Source organism: Apus apus, chromosome 2 (assembly GCF_020740795.1).
Source record: "Apus apus isolate bApuApu2 chromosome 2, bApuApu2.pri.cur, whole genome shotgun sequence".
NCBI classification, from domain to species: Eukaryota; Metazoa; Chordata; class Aves; order Apodiformes; family Apodidae; genus Apus; species Apus apus.
This window is the reverse complement of record NC_067283.1, coordinates 13,562,232-13,576,849: the sequence shown is the minus strand read 5'-3', so window position 1 is coordinate 13,576,849 and position 14,618 is coordinate 13,562,232.

The window sequence follows — 14,618 nt, the reverse complement described above, 5'->3', positions numbered from 1 at the left end:
TTTTGAAGGCAAAAGGCTAGTATGGATTTAGGTATCTAACATGTTGTCTTTCTCATTCCTGCTTGAAACTTTTTAATTTTTTCATGCAAACAAGTTATTGTTCCAGGACTCTGCAACCCAGGTTGGGTTTATAATGAAAAAATGAACACATTCTGAAGTCTTCATTCATCATACTGAAAGTGCCTGCTGCCTCTGAGTGCTGAAGTATTTTTTTTTGCAGAGGTTCTGGGCAAGGCTTTGAAACATATTTGCAAGCAGAATCCTCCTGGAAATTTTCAGGTACAGGCCTTTGCAGAGATCTCTGCAAATACTTTTTCAGGTGCAGAAGTTCATAAACAGAGCAGGACATCTGCCTCTTTGAAGTTTCAGTCTTGTGTGCTGCTTTGGTGCTCTAAGGTGCTGAGGAGATTATGAGAAGAACAAGAAATTAGTTTATTCTGATGTTAGATGAAGAATAAGATCTTGTTTAATATGGCCAAGTGCAAGGTCCTGCACCTGGGTTGGGGCAATCCCAAGCACAGATACACACGGGGTGAGAATGGATTGATGGTAGCCCTGAGGAAAAGGACTTGGGGGTCTTGGTTGATGAGAAACTTGACATGAGCCAGCAAAGTGCACTTGCAGCTCAGAAAGCCAACCGTGTCTTGGGCTGCATCAAAAGAAGAGTGGCCAGCAGGCCTAGGGAGGTGATTGTACCTCAGAATCCACCTGCAGTACTGTGTCCAGTTCTGGAGCCCCCAGTGTATAAAGGACATAGAGCTCCTGGAATAAGTCCAGAGCATGGTCATGAAGATGATCAGTGGACTGGAGCACTTCTGCTATGAAGACAGACTGAGAGAGTTGGGTCTGTTCAGCCTGGAAAAGAGAAGGCTCTGGGGAGACCTTCCAGTGCCTGAAGGGGCTACAGGAAAGCTGGGGAGGGGCTTTTTGTGATAGAATGTAGTGATAAGACAAGAGGTAATGGTTTTAAACTGGAAGAGGGTAGATTTAGGTTAGACATTAGGAAGAAATTATTTCTTGTAAGAGTGGTGAGACAATGGGACAGGTTGCCCAGGGAAGTTGTGGATGTCCTCTCCTTGGAAGTGTTCAAGGCCAAGTTGGATGGGGCTTTGAGCAACATGGTTTAGTGGGAGGTGTCCCTGCCCAGGCAAGGGGGTTGGAACTGGATGATTGTTAAGGCCCCTTCCAACCCAAACCATTCTTTTATTCTACGATGGAGATTTCAGATGAGACTGTAAATCTCATTTGAGAATCCCACATATCCTGAAATAAGGTTAATGTTTAAAGCGTGAGAACTGGCCACAGTAAGACCAGAAAATGATTGATTACACTCAAGGATCATTTCTAAAATAGCAAAGATCTTACATTTCTTTGTGAACTCAGAAGAAAATTCAGCCACCACTAAAATGTAAAAGAACTGCAGTTATTATTACTGGACTAAAACTTCATGCATTTGCAAAAATATATTGCCTCACTTTTTATTTGAGAAAACAAACTGTGAACGAAGTACTGTTTTGTGACCGTTGATAACTCAAATAATGTGAATATTTGTGTTTCTTATTACACAACCAAACGGACTGAGCTCTTATATATTGCATTTTCCAGAGGTCAACAAATTTTAAAAAAATATTTGTAAATATAAATAAATTTTACATTACTTGATATGACATAAGTTGCTGCTGATAATATAAGTGATAATTTCAAGAGAAGTGCCTTCTTTCTGGAGGTGAAAAGAAAATGAAAATTAATATTTGCTATGAGCTAAGTACAGAGCATATGAGAAACTGTAATATAAGGAAATCACTATTTGATTGCTAATGGATTGTATAACATAACCTTTCATGTTGTTTTTTTGGTGGGAATTTTTTTGTGTGTGTTGGGTTTTTTTGTAGGAAAATAGTATCAGAGTTTCAGAAGGATTTTATTTTTTTTTCAGCTTGGCACATTTATTAATTCTGAGAAATAGCTATACTAACAAGTTATATTGGTTGAACTTGGAAGTATCTTGTAATATTTTTCAGCTATTAGAAATAGCTTTGGAAAATAAGTTCAAATTAATCCGTTAAAGCTCTCTAAGATCTTAATTACACAAACATTACGTATGCTTGACCAACTGCCTAGCACTTATATTTCTGTATCAGTTCTCTCAAAACATTGCTGTTGTACAGTTATAATGAGGTGATCTTTCAAATGAAGGTTTATGCTAGAATGTGTTCAATGAGAAATTTTCAACAGAAATATTTTTTTCTCATAAATGTGACTGAAATTAATATATTTTATAGCAGAACAGGAAAAACTAAAAAGTATGTTGTTTATTGTTATTGTATTGGTTTTGGATTGGCTGCTTTCTCACTCTGATTTCAGCACATGGAAATGCCTTAACCTCTTCCAGTTAGTTTTCTCTAAAAAAAAAAGTAGTGATTTTGTAGGAAAATTTAAATTATTGCTGCAAGCTGAGTATTATTGTACCAGGAATACTCTACATTAAGTCTTAATTCCACTAGCTGTGAGTGCTTCTGAGTCCTTGATTAAAAAATGGTGTAATATTCTATTGTTGATCTTATTTCTCTCCGTTTCTTATTGTATAAGAGATATTGCATCCATTCCTACGTAAAATGAATACTGAAAGCTATTTCTTCCACAACTGGGACAGACTGCAATAACCTCCTTAATATTGTTCTGATATGACATTTGAGATAAAATTAATATCAGTATTACTTATTTAAATGTTTCAGAAATTGCTTGGAAAAAAATTATAAGGTAGTTGAGTGCATTATACTGGTAACAAATACCAGTTAGTATAATAAATAATTTATACTGGTTGAAATGCTTTTCAATCAAAACTTACACATGAGGGGGAAAAAAACCCAAACCAAAACAAACAAAAAAAGATGTTTCAGCAAATGAATAAGGCTTCACCTTCTGCTGCTTTTTTGTTTTTGTTTGTTGTTTGTTTTTGTGGTTTTTTTTCCATCCCTTGGTTTCATGAGCTGATACAGGTGTCATAGCTTTCTAAAAAGGTCTGGAGAAGCAGCCAGTAGTGTCATGTATCCTCATTGATTTAACTTTATTCTCAATAACATGAACATTATTTAAACCATGAACGTTATTTAAACATGACCAAATTCAAAGTTAGTCCTGATTCCACTGACATGAAACTACTTTGGAATTAAAATCTTATAAGTCGGTTCTGTTAGGTTTTAATTGAAAATAACACATTTTATGTTTGTCATTAAAAAATTACAGGGTATTGTAGGTATTGTAATCTTATTTAGATCTGAAGAAGGTTTCATTGTATTTCTTTCAGCAGATTAACTGTGTATAAAACTTGTCTTTATCTAGAGCAAGGTTTATAAGAGGAGTCATTAGCTACAATGAAACAATGGGTATGTTAAAAAAATTTCATTTTATTTGTCAAAAGTTATAACAAAAAGGAGAGCTTGATCCTACATACCTGAGTAAGTTTTTCAGGGACTTTTTTAATGGATTACCCAATCTATTACCCAATGGAATGTTTTGGATATAATCCAATCTTCCTTATTTTGGAGATGGTTTCCATTTCTCCCCCAGTTTCAGACCTCACATGGAGCAGTTACACAAATTGTATATGTGGAACAGTTTTATCTACCAAAGCTCTCTGACCAGAATGACTGAAGGTTGCTGTTTTGTGAGCACTGACTTCACAGCAAGAAAAGGACAAGACAAAGCAAAGGACACCATTCTGTTATCCAAAGCGGTTTCATGAACTGCAGAGCTGCAACTGTGAAAGTCAATGCTCCATATCTACTTCTGAGAGATGGAGATTGTAGGGCTTTGTTTATCTCCCAGTATCACTTCTAAGTACTTGTCTGACCCTCACTTGGGAGAACAATGCAAACAGCTTTCATCTCTTGTGGGCTGAACTACTGCAGAAACTGGGAGCAGTGGGACACCTCTAGTGTGGCACTGGAAGTGTGCCTGTTTGCAGGTAGCCTGGATGAAGTATGGTCCCAGCACAGCCACACACTGATCAGGTCCCAGGTTACATATGTCTTGTGTTGTGTACAGCCGGAGTGTGGCTGCTCTCTTGGTGCTGGCTGGCTTCTTTCTCTCCTGTGATTTTGGGTGGCATTCAGACATGCCCTTCCTGTGTCACCACTGTATCACAATGGGGTTGCTGGCTCTGTTCCCCACTGTTTAAGTGCTGTCCCTCTCCCAGCCCTCCTAGAGGTGCCGGGAGACCCAGTGAAGTAGTGGTATGCAACCCTGGTATGCAACCCTGACACCACAGAGCTGCTTGAAAGCAAGGATCACTGTGCTTTTCTTATAACACATTAATTATGCTGAGAATTATACCTGTGCAGAAACCATTTGGTTGAGAAATCAGCATGTGATTGCAGGAAGTCTAGAAATAGATTGCTACTGCAGCTGGTAAAATGGTAGATTCCTGCCAAATGGGCTGTGGTTTCCTGCATGGACTTGGAACACACCAGTGAAACAAGATGTGAAGGTTTTAGTCCTTCTTGCAGAAAGACTGCTTTCTCTCTTCACCTGGAGAGAAGCAAGCAAGAGTGACAAGTGGAAAATGCTCTTGATATCTGAACAGTCTGCATTGAACTAATTTTTTTTTTTTAAATGTTGCTAGTTTTGCTGCTGTCTGTCCACAAAAAGGTCATAAACTCTCTGTATTATTAAAGGATAAGTAATTCTTGCCACTTTAGTAAGAGTAACACCAATAAGTGATTTAGCTCATGACATTTCTTTATCAAAGATTAACTACATTGTTATATCTTTTCACCTGATTAAAGACAAAATAACTAAATAGCAGAATATTACAGAATACTCTCTTGATCATGGAAACTTCTCCCACTAGTGTATCCGCCTAGTAATTTCTTAGTGGCTGAACTGTGTCCTACATTTTTTTATGGTACTAAATGGATATTAAAGGCTCTGCTTAGGATAATATTTTGCATAGTTGTTTTTGGTGTTTAAAGATTTAGATTGACTAAAAAGTTGAAAGTGCCTTGACAAAAAAGATGCTAAAATTCACTTGGTTACTCAATATAATGTATTGTAAGTATGGTTAAATATTTACATTAATATAAAAATGAAAAAAAATTAAATGAAAAAATAAATTTTGAAACCTAGGGATATTATTTTTCTGGAATGTTTTCTAGTCTTTGGAACAGGGTAACACATCTGTGTGCACAGCTGACCACATGCTGGCATCTATGGCAATGTGTTCTTCGGTACCAATATAAAGTAGTTAGTTTTATAATAAGTTTTAGGTTTGTTTTGTTTGTTTGTTTGTTTGTTTGTTTGTAATTGGGTTGAATTACCACAACACAGTATTATGGCTTTCACTTCACTCTTTGTTTCAAATCTAAGCCTTTAAGTTATTTACAGAAGGGATTTCCTGTTAACATTAATAAAATAAACCTAAAGAAAGGAGTTCAGTTCTAAGAGAAGGGGCGTAAGGGGAGAAAACATTAAAATCAAATTTGCTTTAAAGATTTAGATCACTCTGGTCCTTGGGGTTCTTTGGAGAATCTTAGGGTCTGTGTGTAACATAAAACCTAATGCGTGAAAGCATCACTCTGAATATCTGCTACTGTAATACCTTGATACTACAAACAGAATAATGAGTGAATGAGTGACTCAGAGAGTTCTAGGATCTGCCATTTTAAAGAGGTAGTTAAGTGTAAATAATTTGAGAAATAATTAAATTTTTCCATAAACAATGGCCTATAAATAGGGTAAAGAGAGGAGAAGTGTATGCTATGGTGAGGAATGGTAGGGAAGTAAATGTTTGCAGCAAGGTTTGAAATGCAAATTGGCTTTGCCAGACCATAGCACAGCATAATTCATATACTGAGCTTTGTAATTAATTCTGAGAAGATTTTTATCATTACCAACAGTTCATATTACGGGAACTTTCTCCATCTAACCTGGAACTGCTAGGGGCTCGTTTTACCCACTCAGGAAGAAGTTACTCAGATATATCTAGTAGCTGTGAGTGCTTTTAGAAGCCAAATACAGCTGTGTTCTCTGCTAGATGAAGCTTAGTAGGGAAGAATGAAGAGCCATGGGCTATTAAATCCCCTGGTGGTAAGCAGGTGTTTTCATATGTTTACAGGTGTTCAGCAGATATGCCAGATGAAAGGATTTTCAAAAGTAAACCTTTACCTCTGATTAACACACAACGTACGCAGGTACAGATATTAAATTTTTAAAATGTTTTCCTGTGCCATTCTTATTGATGACATTGTCAGAAACTTTGTTAACTTATCAAAATACTTTGTGCAGGACTCTGGTAGGATCTGTGGTAAACTTTCTGTCCCTCTATATCAAACAGTATTGCTTTCTATGTCATACAGATAAAGTATGACATGAATGATTAAGTGTGGGAACTCGAAGCTTGCTCTGCTCATTGCTTACATGTGCACACAGAGCAATTCTACAGCAGGCAGGATTAAATTGGTATTAGATAAAATTGAAAGAATTTTTCTCTTAGAAAACTTGTCATAAACCATAAGTATTTAGTTTTCTTTTTACAAACTTCTGTTTGCAACCTGTTGCTGCAGATGGAAGTACCTTCATATACTTGATAGGCAATATTTTAGGTATTTTTTTGCTTTGTTTTATAGTACACTGAAGATTTTGGAGAGAAAACCTCTGTGCAAGACTACTCCTTATATTTCATTTTTCCATTGGTACATTTTATACATTAAAATATTTTAATGGCATTATAAGGCAACCAGAATGTTAAAGTAAAAAAATGGCTTAGAAAGCTTTGAGTTTGTCACATAAATGGCTAGCCATTTACCCAAGAGCCTACAGATGAAGATTTCAGACATTTGGAAAACCTACTTTCGTAGAAACACACAGGCTATTGAGTGAAAAGAAATTATGGCAAAACAACTTGAGTCAATTTTATGAAGTCTTAAGGTTGATGAACTCGGAGAAGGCTGAAAGAGCAGACCAGTTAGCTACTGAAGGTCAGAACTGAAAAAAAACATTCATTTACCTGCATGAGCATTTTTCTGATGAGATTGAGCATGAGCATTTTTTTTTCCTGAATAGCTGTCAATATTTTGGTTTGCTGGAATATAGTTTGTCAAATGTATAATGCCATAGTCTACAACTTTTTTGAAATTATTTAGGGCCCACTTTTGCTTCAGGCCATATGTTGCTTAGTCTTGCATAGAGTGCTATGGTCTACCTATCTACTTGATGGAGCAATGTAGAATGACATTTTTAAAGTTTCTGACAAATTGGTTAATAGAATGGACTTAGAAATTAAAAAATAAAGATAATTTCATAAAAGAAACAGCATGCCACATGTAATTAGCTTTCAAAGTATGGTGGTTTCTTTTGAAATCAGTGTAGTCAACCATTCAGGGAAAAAAAAAATAATGAAATTTTGTCATTTTTAAGCTGTGTCTCTGTCTTCTCTTTTACTCTGGAAGAAATGGAACATGGAAAAAGAGTAATCTCTCTTCCCAAAGACTTGTAATTCCTCAATTTTTTTTGTCTCTACCCTGCCTGATTTTTCTTTTCATTTTTTTTTTTTAATTATTTGGATTTCAGTAAAAAGGAAAGTGAAAATAAGAATTAATGAAGAAAGAGGGAGAACACAGAAGAAAAAAGACACAATAACAGACATTTGAAGTAAGACTGAAACAGATTTTCAAAATCAAGTTTGTTTGATTAAAAATCTTCCTCCTTTGGAAAATTTTTAAAAGAACATTCTGAAAAAGAAAATTTTTCAGGAAAATATTGTTCAAAGCTTTAAATGCATTCTGTTGTTCAGTTACACTTGTTCTTCCTGTGAAGTGTGAGTACTGAACAAAGTTGCACTATAGCTCTAGAAATTCCTATCAGAAGACAGTGAACTTTGGTCCAGCTGAAGTCTGACCAAACTCCCATTGACTTCAGCAAGGCCAGGATTTCTACCTTTACTGACACATTTAAATAAGTGATCAAAGTTTCATCAATTTATATTATCTGGCTCCATATATGCAGTAGTTGCTCTGTCTCCAGGCAGAGGGTCGTATTTAGCGTATTTTGTGTTCTTTAATATAAACATAATAGGAGAATGCCAGTGAAACCACAAGGTTTGTTAAGTCATCCTGAAGAAGTTTTCATTTCAGGCAAAAGGTTTCACTTCAGCTCTAATAAGAACAGAACTACAGCTTTTTTATTAAAAAAAACCCAAACAAACAAACAAACAAACCCAAAAAACCAAAGAAACACTCACTTAGGAAGTCTAGTTACATTTTTCCTTAAAAGCTTTCCTTGAAAGCCAAGGAATAATTGTAAATGCAAGAAGATATCAGCTGTTATACTGGTGAGAAGCATTGTGTAGCCAGGTTAGAGATGAGTCCTTTTTGCCCATTGAAGAAGTGATTACAGGGTTGACAGCTGGAGTTCACTTGACTGTACAATAAAGCAGCCATATGAGTAACTTTTGTTGTATTCAAAATACCAAATGTTATCTTAATGCACTTTTTTATTTTCTTTTTTTCCCTCGTATTGAGTATTAAATCTTTAACCAGGGAAATGAAAAGAAGATAGATAAGCAGAAAAGATCAACACACTCTGCAAAGACACTCTAGGAAAACAATAAATTTTTCACAAATTTGTATTTTTGTTATTGTGTTATTAAGCCAGGGAAAAGAAAGTCCAGTGGCTACTTGAAATGTTATGCAAAGATGATAATTTATATTAATAGAAAACTGTGTGACAACCATGTGTCTTGGTGATATTTCACGTGGTCTGTCAAATTCAATGAATTAGCATTGTTTGAGTGCAGGTAGCATCTACTCAATAACTGGAAAGTAGGCTTTAAAATACAGAAACTTGGAACAAAAGAAGAAATCAAAATCCCAAACCCTCTGAATAAATTGACTAATTATACAGAGATCTTCTACAGTTTGGAATAATTACCCCTAAAAGCAAGTATGTGGCTACTAGGGAAAAAACACATGCTGTGGCCTTTCAAAAACGGTTGTGTTTTATTGCTAAGATCTCCAACATGGAACTCAGGTGAGTAGGCCTTGCCCTTACTTGAGACAAGCATGCCTTGCTTATGGCACTCTTCAGAACAAAAGGTTTAAATTCAAACCACTTACTTTAATAGAAGGAGGAAAAAAAAAAAAAAAAAAAGGTTTGTTTGTTTTCCAAAAGCAGATTTTCACTTTTGTGAGTCTCTTAACTCTCATAACTCTCACTTCTATATCACTGATAATTTAGTTTTTGAAATTCAGCCAGGAAAGGTACTATGTAAAATGTGAACCTGAATGGTCACTTAAATGTTTTCATCTAATAGCTGTTTGGGCTAGGTGAGTCTTGTGAAAACCTTGCAAGAGCCTAACATGCAATCCTTTAATGAGCTGTGGATTATAAATATGTCACATTTCTTGACATCTCACAGGCTCATCTTTCTATTTGAAATGGTTATATTTTAACTCGCCCACCAATCTCCCTTTGTGCCGTTGGCAAATGTTGATATAAACAGGATGTAAAAGGCTACCTTGAAACTTACTGTCAATTGGTTTATTGTGGAGTTCCTGGCCTTGCCCATAGGCAGGACAGGTTGTGTCATCTGAGGAAGAGCCCTTTCAAGGAGTGGTGGCTCAGAGTTCTTTCACATCTCTACAGCACTGCATCCACTGAAGCTGACTTTTAGAACAGGAGCAAACAGATTATAGAAAATTCTAGGTTCATCTGGTATGCAGTGGTCAATCAGGCTGGCAGAAAATGCCAGTCTGGCATAACCTCTTTTGCCATCTTGATCAGTCTTTGGTTTAAGGCACAATCTATTTTAAAAACATAGTATTCTTGTAACTTTCCTCACCAGGGCCTATTTGTATGCAGTCCACTTATAAGGTTCAGAAAAAAGACCAGAAATTGGCATTGTGGCCAAAGTTTGTTATAACCAGAGAGGAATGTCTTGAACTTAATATGTTTGGTTTGGGAGATCTGTTTTTGTCCGCTATAACTAATTGTCCATTATAACCATGTCCATCATAAGTGTAGTGTGCACTATATAATTTAACAGCAGTGGTTAGTACAGCAAAAGCCAACTGTTGAGACTGGGTGGGAAACCTGAGATATTTTGTAAACCAAATATGTCCTAAAATAATCTTAATTTTTTGAGAAACTATCAATCTCTGCATTCTTGGCTAAATGCTGTTGTTGAAATTTTAAAATGGTCTATTCATCCTTAAATGTACACTTCACCAAGAAAAGAAAAGGATATTTTTTATTCTTTCAAAATATCAGATGTTTCATATACTAAGCAGAACCTTGGCATCCCTGAACTTGGGGAAAAAAAGTTAAAATGGGAGGGGAACAGACCCGATTAATTTCTGTGAAAGAAAGTGTAACTTTAAAATTTTTTAAATATAAAAATATTCTATCTTATGGGTAGAGAAAAAATATGTAAGACTAAGCTTTCTTATCACAGTCAAAATACTTTTTCTCAAAATATAAGTATGCCAGTAAAAATTCCCATGTTGTTATTTTATTAAACCTTGTAGCATAAAGAGCAAGTACTAGAGCAAGGATTAATTCATAATGGTATATTTTACCCTTTTAAATGCAAGTGATTTTTAAAAAATGGAAATGGACTTGACTTGAGCTAAATCAAAAAGAACACAGCCCTGGTTTTTGCTTCTTGAGAAAGAAATTAAATTGGTTAGCATAGGGTTTTCTTGGGCAAAATGCAATATAATTTTTTTCTTTTATGAAACTAAGCATTTTCATTTTACATATAAATATTTCCATTAAAAGCAAAACCAGAGAAATGGCATGTCAGACTTGCACATCATTCATAAAGTCAAGAGGTGATGTAGTCCATCTTGCAGCCAATGGCCTGGTGGCTAGTGAGCTCATCCAAAGGGTGGGAGAACAAGGCTTTCTCACCAGTGCAGATAACCTACATCTCTGCCTTCCAAGAAATATCCTGGGAGAAGAATGCTTTTTTAGTTTTTTAATTTTTATTTTTAATTCCCTGTTAAGGCAGTTCCAATTTGCATGTGATAGAATTTTTTTTTTTTTTTTTTTTTTTAAAGCTAGGGATTCTCCCACCTTATTGATAAGAGCTTAAATTATTGTGTCCTTCATCTTGGCATTCTGAAAACCTTAGTCCCTTGGAGTCCAGTGGTGGTCCTTTCTGGACTTCATGGACTTTGTGCGGCCTGGTGAGTGTAATTTGTAGTGTCACGGATGTGTTGCCATCTGAGGGAGCAGAACTAAGATGGGGCAGAGGGAGGGGAGCAACTTGCACAAACTTAACAGTTTTTGTAACAAGTGCAGGCATCTACATGTACCAAGAAACTGTGGAACAGAAGAGTAAGCCTCAGGCACAATCCCTCCTTGGGTGGTAGCCTGTGAATTTGGCAGTGAGGCACCTTGAGATAGCTTGTAAGAGAGCTCTGGTGTTCAGGGGCCATTAACCAATCCTTATGTAAACTCTTCCTGAAAACTCACTTGTACCATACCGAGACAAAATGTATAGTGCCTTCTCTGATCCACAAATAAGCTGCACATAAGACTTTTCAGTTTTTTTTTTTTCCTGTTTTGCTTCTCTTACTCGCTGCTGGTAAGGTAAAATGGTGTACAGGCAGCTTAGTACTGGAGACTGACTTTTTTTTTTTTTTTTTTTTTTTTCTTTTTAAGTCTCTACTGTGAGTGGAACAAGACTCCTCTTCTTGCTGAAAAAATGCAGTTTCTTCAGGAGAGGTTTTATGCAAGTTACTGTAATTACTTGGCCTGAGCACCCCAGGGAGCATTTCTGAACCACAGTACTGGTTCTTGCAGGCAGGGTAAAGTCAAACTTGCTCAGCAGTGAAGCTTTAGAACTGTGAATTTAGCCCATCCTGTCTAAACTATATAAAAAACACTGTTCTAAGCTCCAGCCTGTCTCAGTCCACCCAGATAGAAACTAACTCTTCTACTGAAAGTTTATTACAAATCAGATGCAGCCAGTCCCACCTTGGCCTTTAGAGCTGAGGAGAAGTAAAGGCCTGTCTTTGTTCAGTGATAAATGAGATGCTTATTCCAAGATTTTTGCTCTGCCAGCGAATTATAGTTGGAACTGTTAGGAAAGGAAAAATTGTGGTCAGAAAAAGGAGTGTATTATGTGTGAGTGACACAATGTTTGTGCATGTATGTGGGTGTTCCAAGCAGATCCTTATGATGCATAAAAGAATAAGGACGAAGAATGCTTAAGTGTTGCCAAGTTGTCAAGTGTTTATCTTTTCAGATATATAGTAGTATTGACAGTCCTTCTGACTGGATGGCTCCTACAGTAAGAGGAAAAAATGGGTAGAATCCTCACAGAATGAGTTTTCTTGGAATTAGAAAATAGTATAAATAATTTAATAGGTTATATGTGTATTTCTTTACTCCATGAATGGAGAAATTGTTCTAGTTCATGACGCAAGACGGAATCTTGCAATGGCAAAATTGGTGTGAGTGAAACAACTTTTGTATTAAATCTCTAGCTGGGATTAACCTATTCAGGCAGGTCGACTCCCTTTCTAAAGCCAACAGCAGGTTTTGAAGTTGTTGTGGTGTTCTTTGTTAGAGTGTCAGAGCTTTGGCAGTCTGGCCTTTCTCCTGTCATCTCTCATCTTCTATCCTTCAGTCATGTCAGATACAGCCACTTACAAAGTGCCTGTCCCTAACAGGCACAATCAGCCTTCTTTACAGGTTTGTCTTCCTGCTTTACAAATTCCAGGTGGTCTCCACCTTATCCTTGTTGAGAGATGCACAGCCTTGTGTCTGTTCTCTAATACTGAATTTCCCACTCCAGAATCCAAATAGCCTAAGCCCACTCAGCCCTTCTGGCTTGTATGCTCTCTAGTTACCTTTGCAGACCTCAGAGGGTGTCTCCCTCACTAAGCAAAGCACCAGCAAGCCCAGTAATATGATTAAAACTGGAATGCCTCCATACAGTCTACCAGACAGGGAGCATAGTCCTTGTTCAATATTCCTTGTCACTTCCCCCGTATCCTCATGAGACAGATCTTGGGTCCTCTGAAACAACCCTAAATTTGTCAAATAATCACAATTGTATGACTAATATTTAGAATATTATTTATAAAGTGAGCACCAGTGATGTCTTATCCCCTCAGTGTGCTGGGCAGAAGTCAATGTAGCTTTTGCAGGAGGTATGTATAAGGCACAGATGTATAGGTGTGTATAGGCACAGATACCAGTATGAAAGCTTCTACTTGCTGTATTATTTCATGACACTGTACAGACGGTCTTCTAGATTACAAAGGAAATGCCTCCGGCAAGCTGTGCTCTTCACTGTGATTGATGCTATGAGGCATAAGCTTACAGTTTCTCCAAAATATCTCCTTTTCTTATTTCATTTTTGCTGGTCTGCTAATAGAATGGTGTAGCACAGAATACTTCTAAATACTTAGGGCATATATGTAATCTGTTTAGATAGTAACCCATGATATTTGTAATTTATAAAGATTTCTATAACTCTGACTTAAAAGGGATATCCTGAGACCATTAGGCATTCTACATTCAGAAATGGCTAGTGGCTAAAAAATAACATGAAATGCTTGTCTCCTATTGCCTCCATTTCAGCATCCTACAATATCTCCCTGATAACCAGAAAAATATATCTTCACCCAGTTAATTCTACCCATTTTGAAAAAATTTAGAGAATAATGAAGCACCTTCTATTAATAAGAGACAAAAAGCTACCTGCTTCATATCCAAGACTTGCCTTTGTATGTTTCATATTTATTTTATTTACCATTTTAATCAGTTTCCAAAATGTCCAACACAGAATTTCTTTATAAAGATTTGCAGTTATGAAGAATGTATTAGCCACCATCCCACTTGAAGCAACGTTGAAAATCCTCATTGAAGCAGACATATGAAGGGTCAAATTATCCAGAATATGTTTGGTTTAGAGTTCAGTTGTTAGAGTAAAGTTTTAGTTTTTAGACTAGAATAAAAAGCCTGTATCTTTCCTTTGAAATTAAATGTACTTGAACAATAGATTTATTTATGATTTTTAAGTCTTTGTATGGCATATAAACTGATTCCCTAGATGTCATATTGGCAGTTCGTGAATGCCAGTTGAAACTATGAGCCTGGAACATGGTAACTGGCAATTAATGCCCATGTGTTTAGCTCTGAAGATTCTAACATTTGCCTAATTAGGCATATCCCTGTGAGTGAAGGTCCAGGAAGTGACAGTGGAATTTTCAAATAGGTTCCTCTTTGCCTACTTCATCCTTGCTCCACTGAACCAGAGATTTTTAAAAGAGGATAAACGAGATATGTGCAAGGCAATCCAGTTTTATAAAACCTAACTTGCACTTTTTAACTGTTATATGAATTATGTTATAGGCGTGGGTTTGTAGAATTGCAGGTCAAATCTGGGACACAGAGTTCAGCATATGATTTTTGAAATTACAGATCGTGAAACTCTTTCTCTTTGATTAGCTGAGAAATCTAAATTCCATGAATTATTTCCAGGTGAACTCTTAGGTTAAGGACTTATTTGGGAATAGGAAGGGGTTATTTTTTGTATTTATCATTTATTTCAGAGATGGATAAACAGACTGATTTTTATAACTGATCAAAGGCCTGATTTTTCT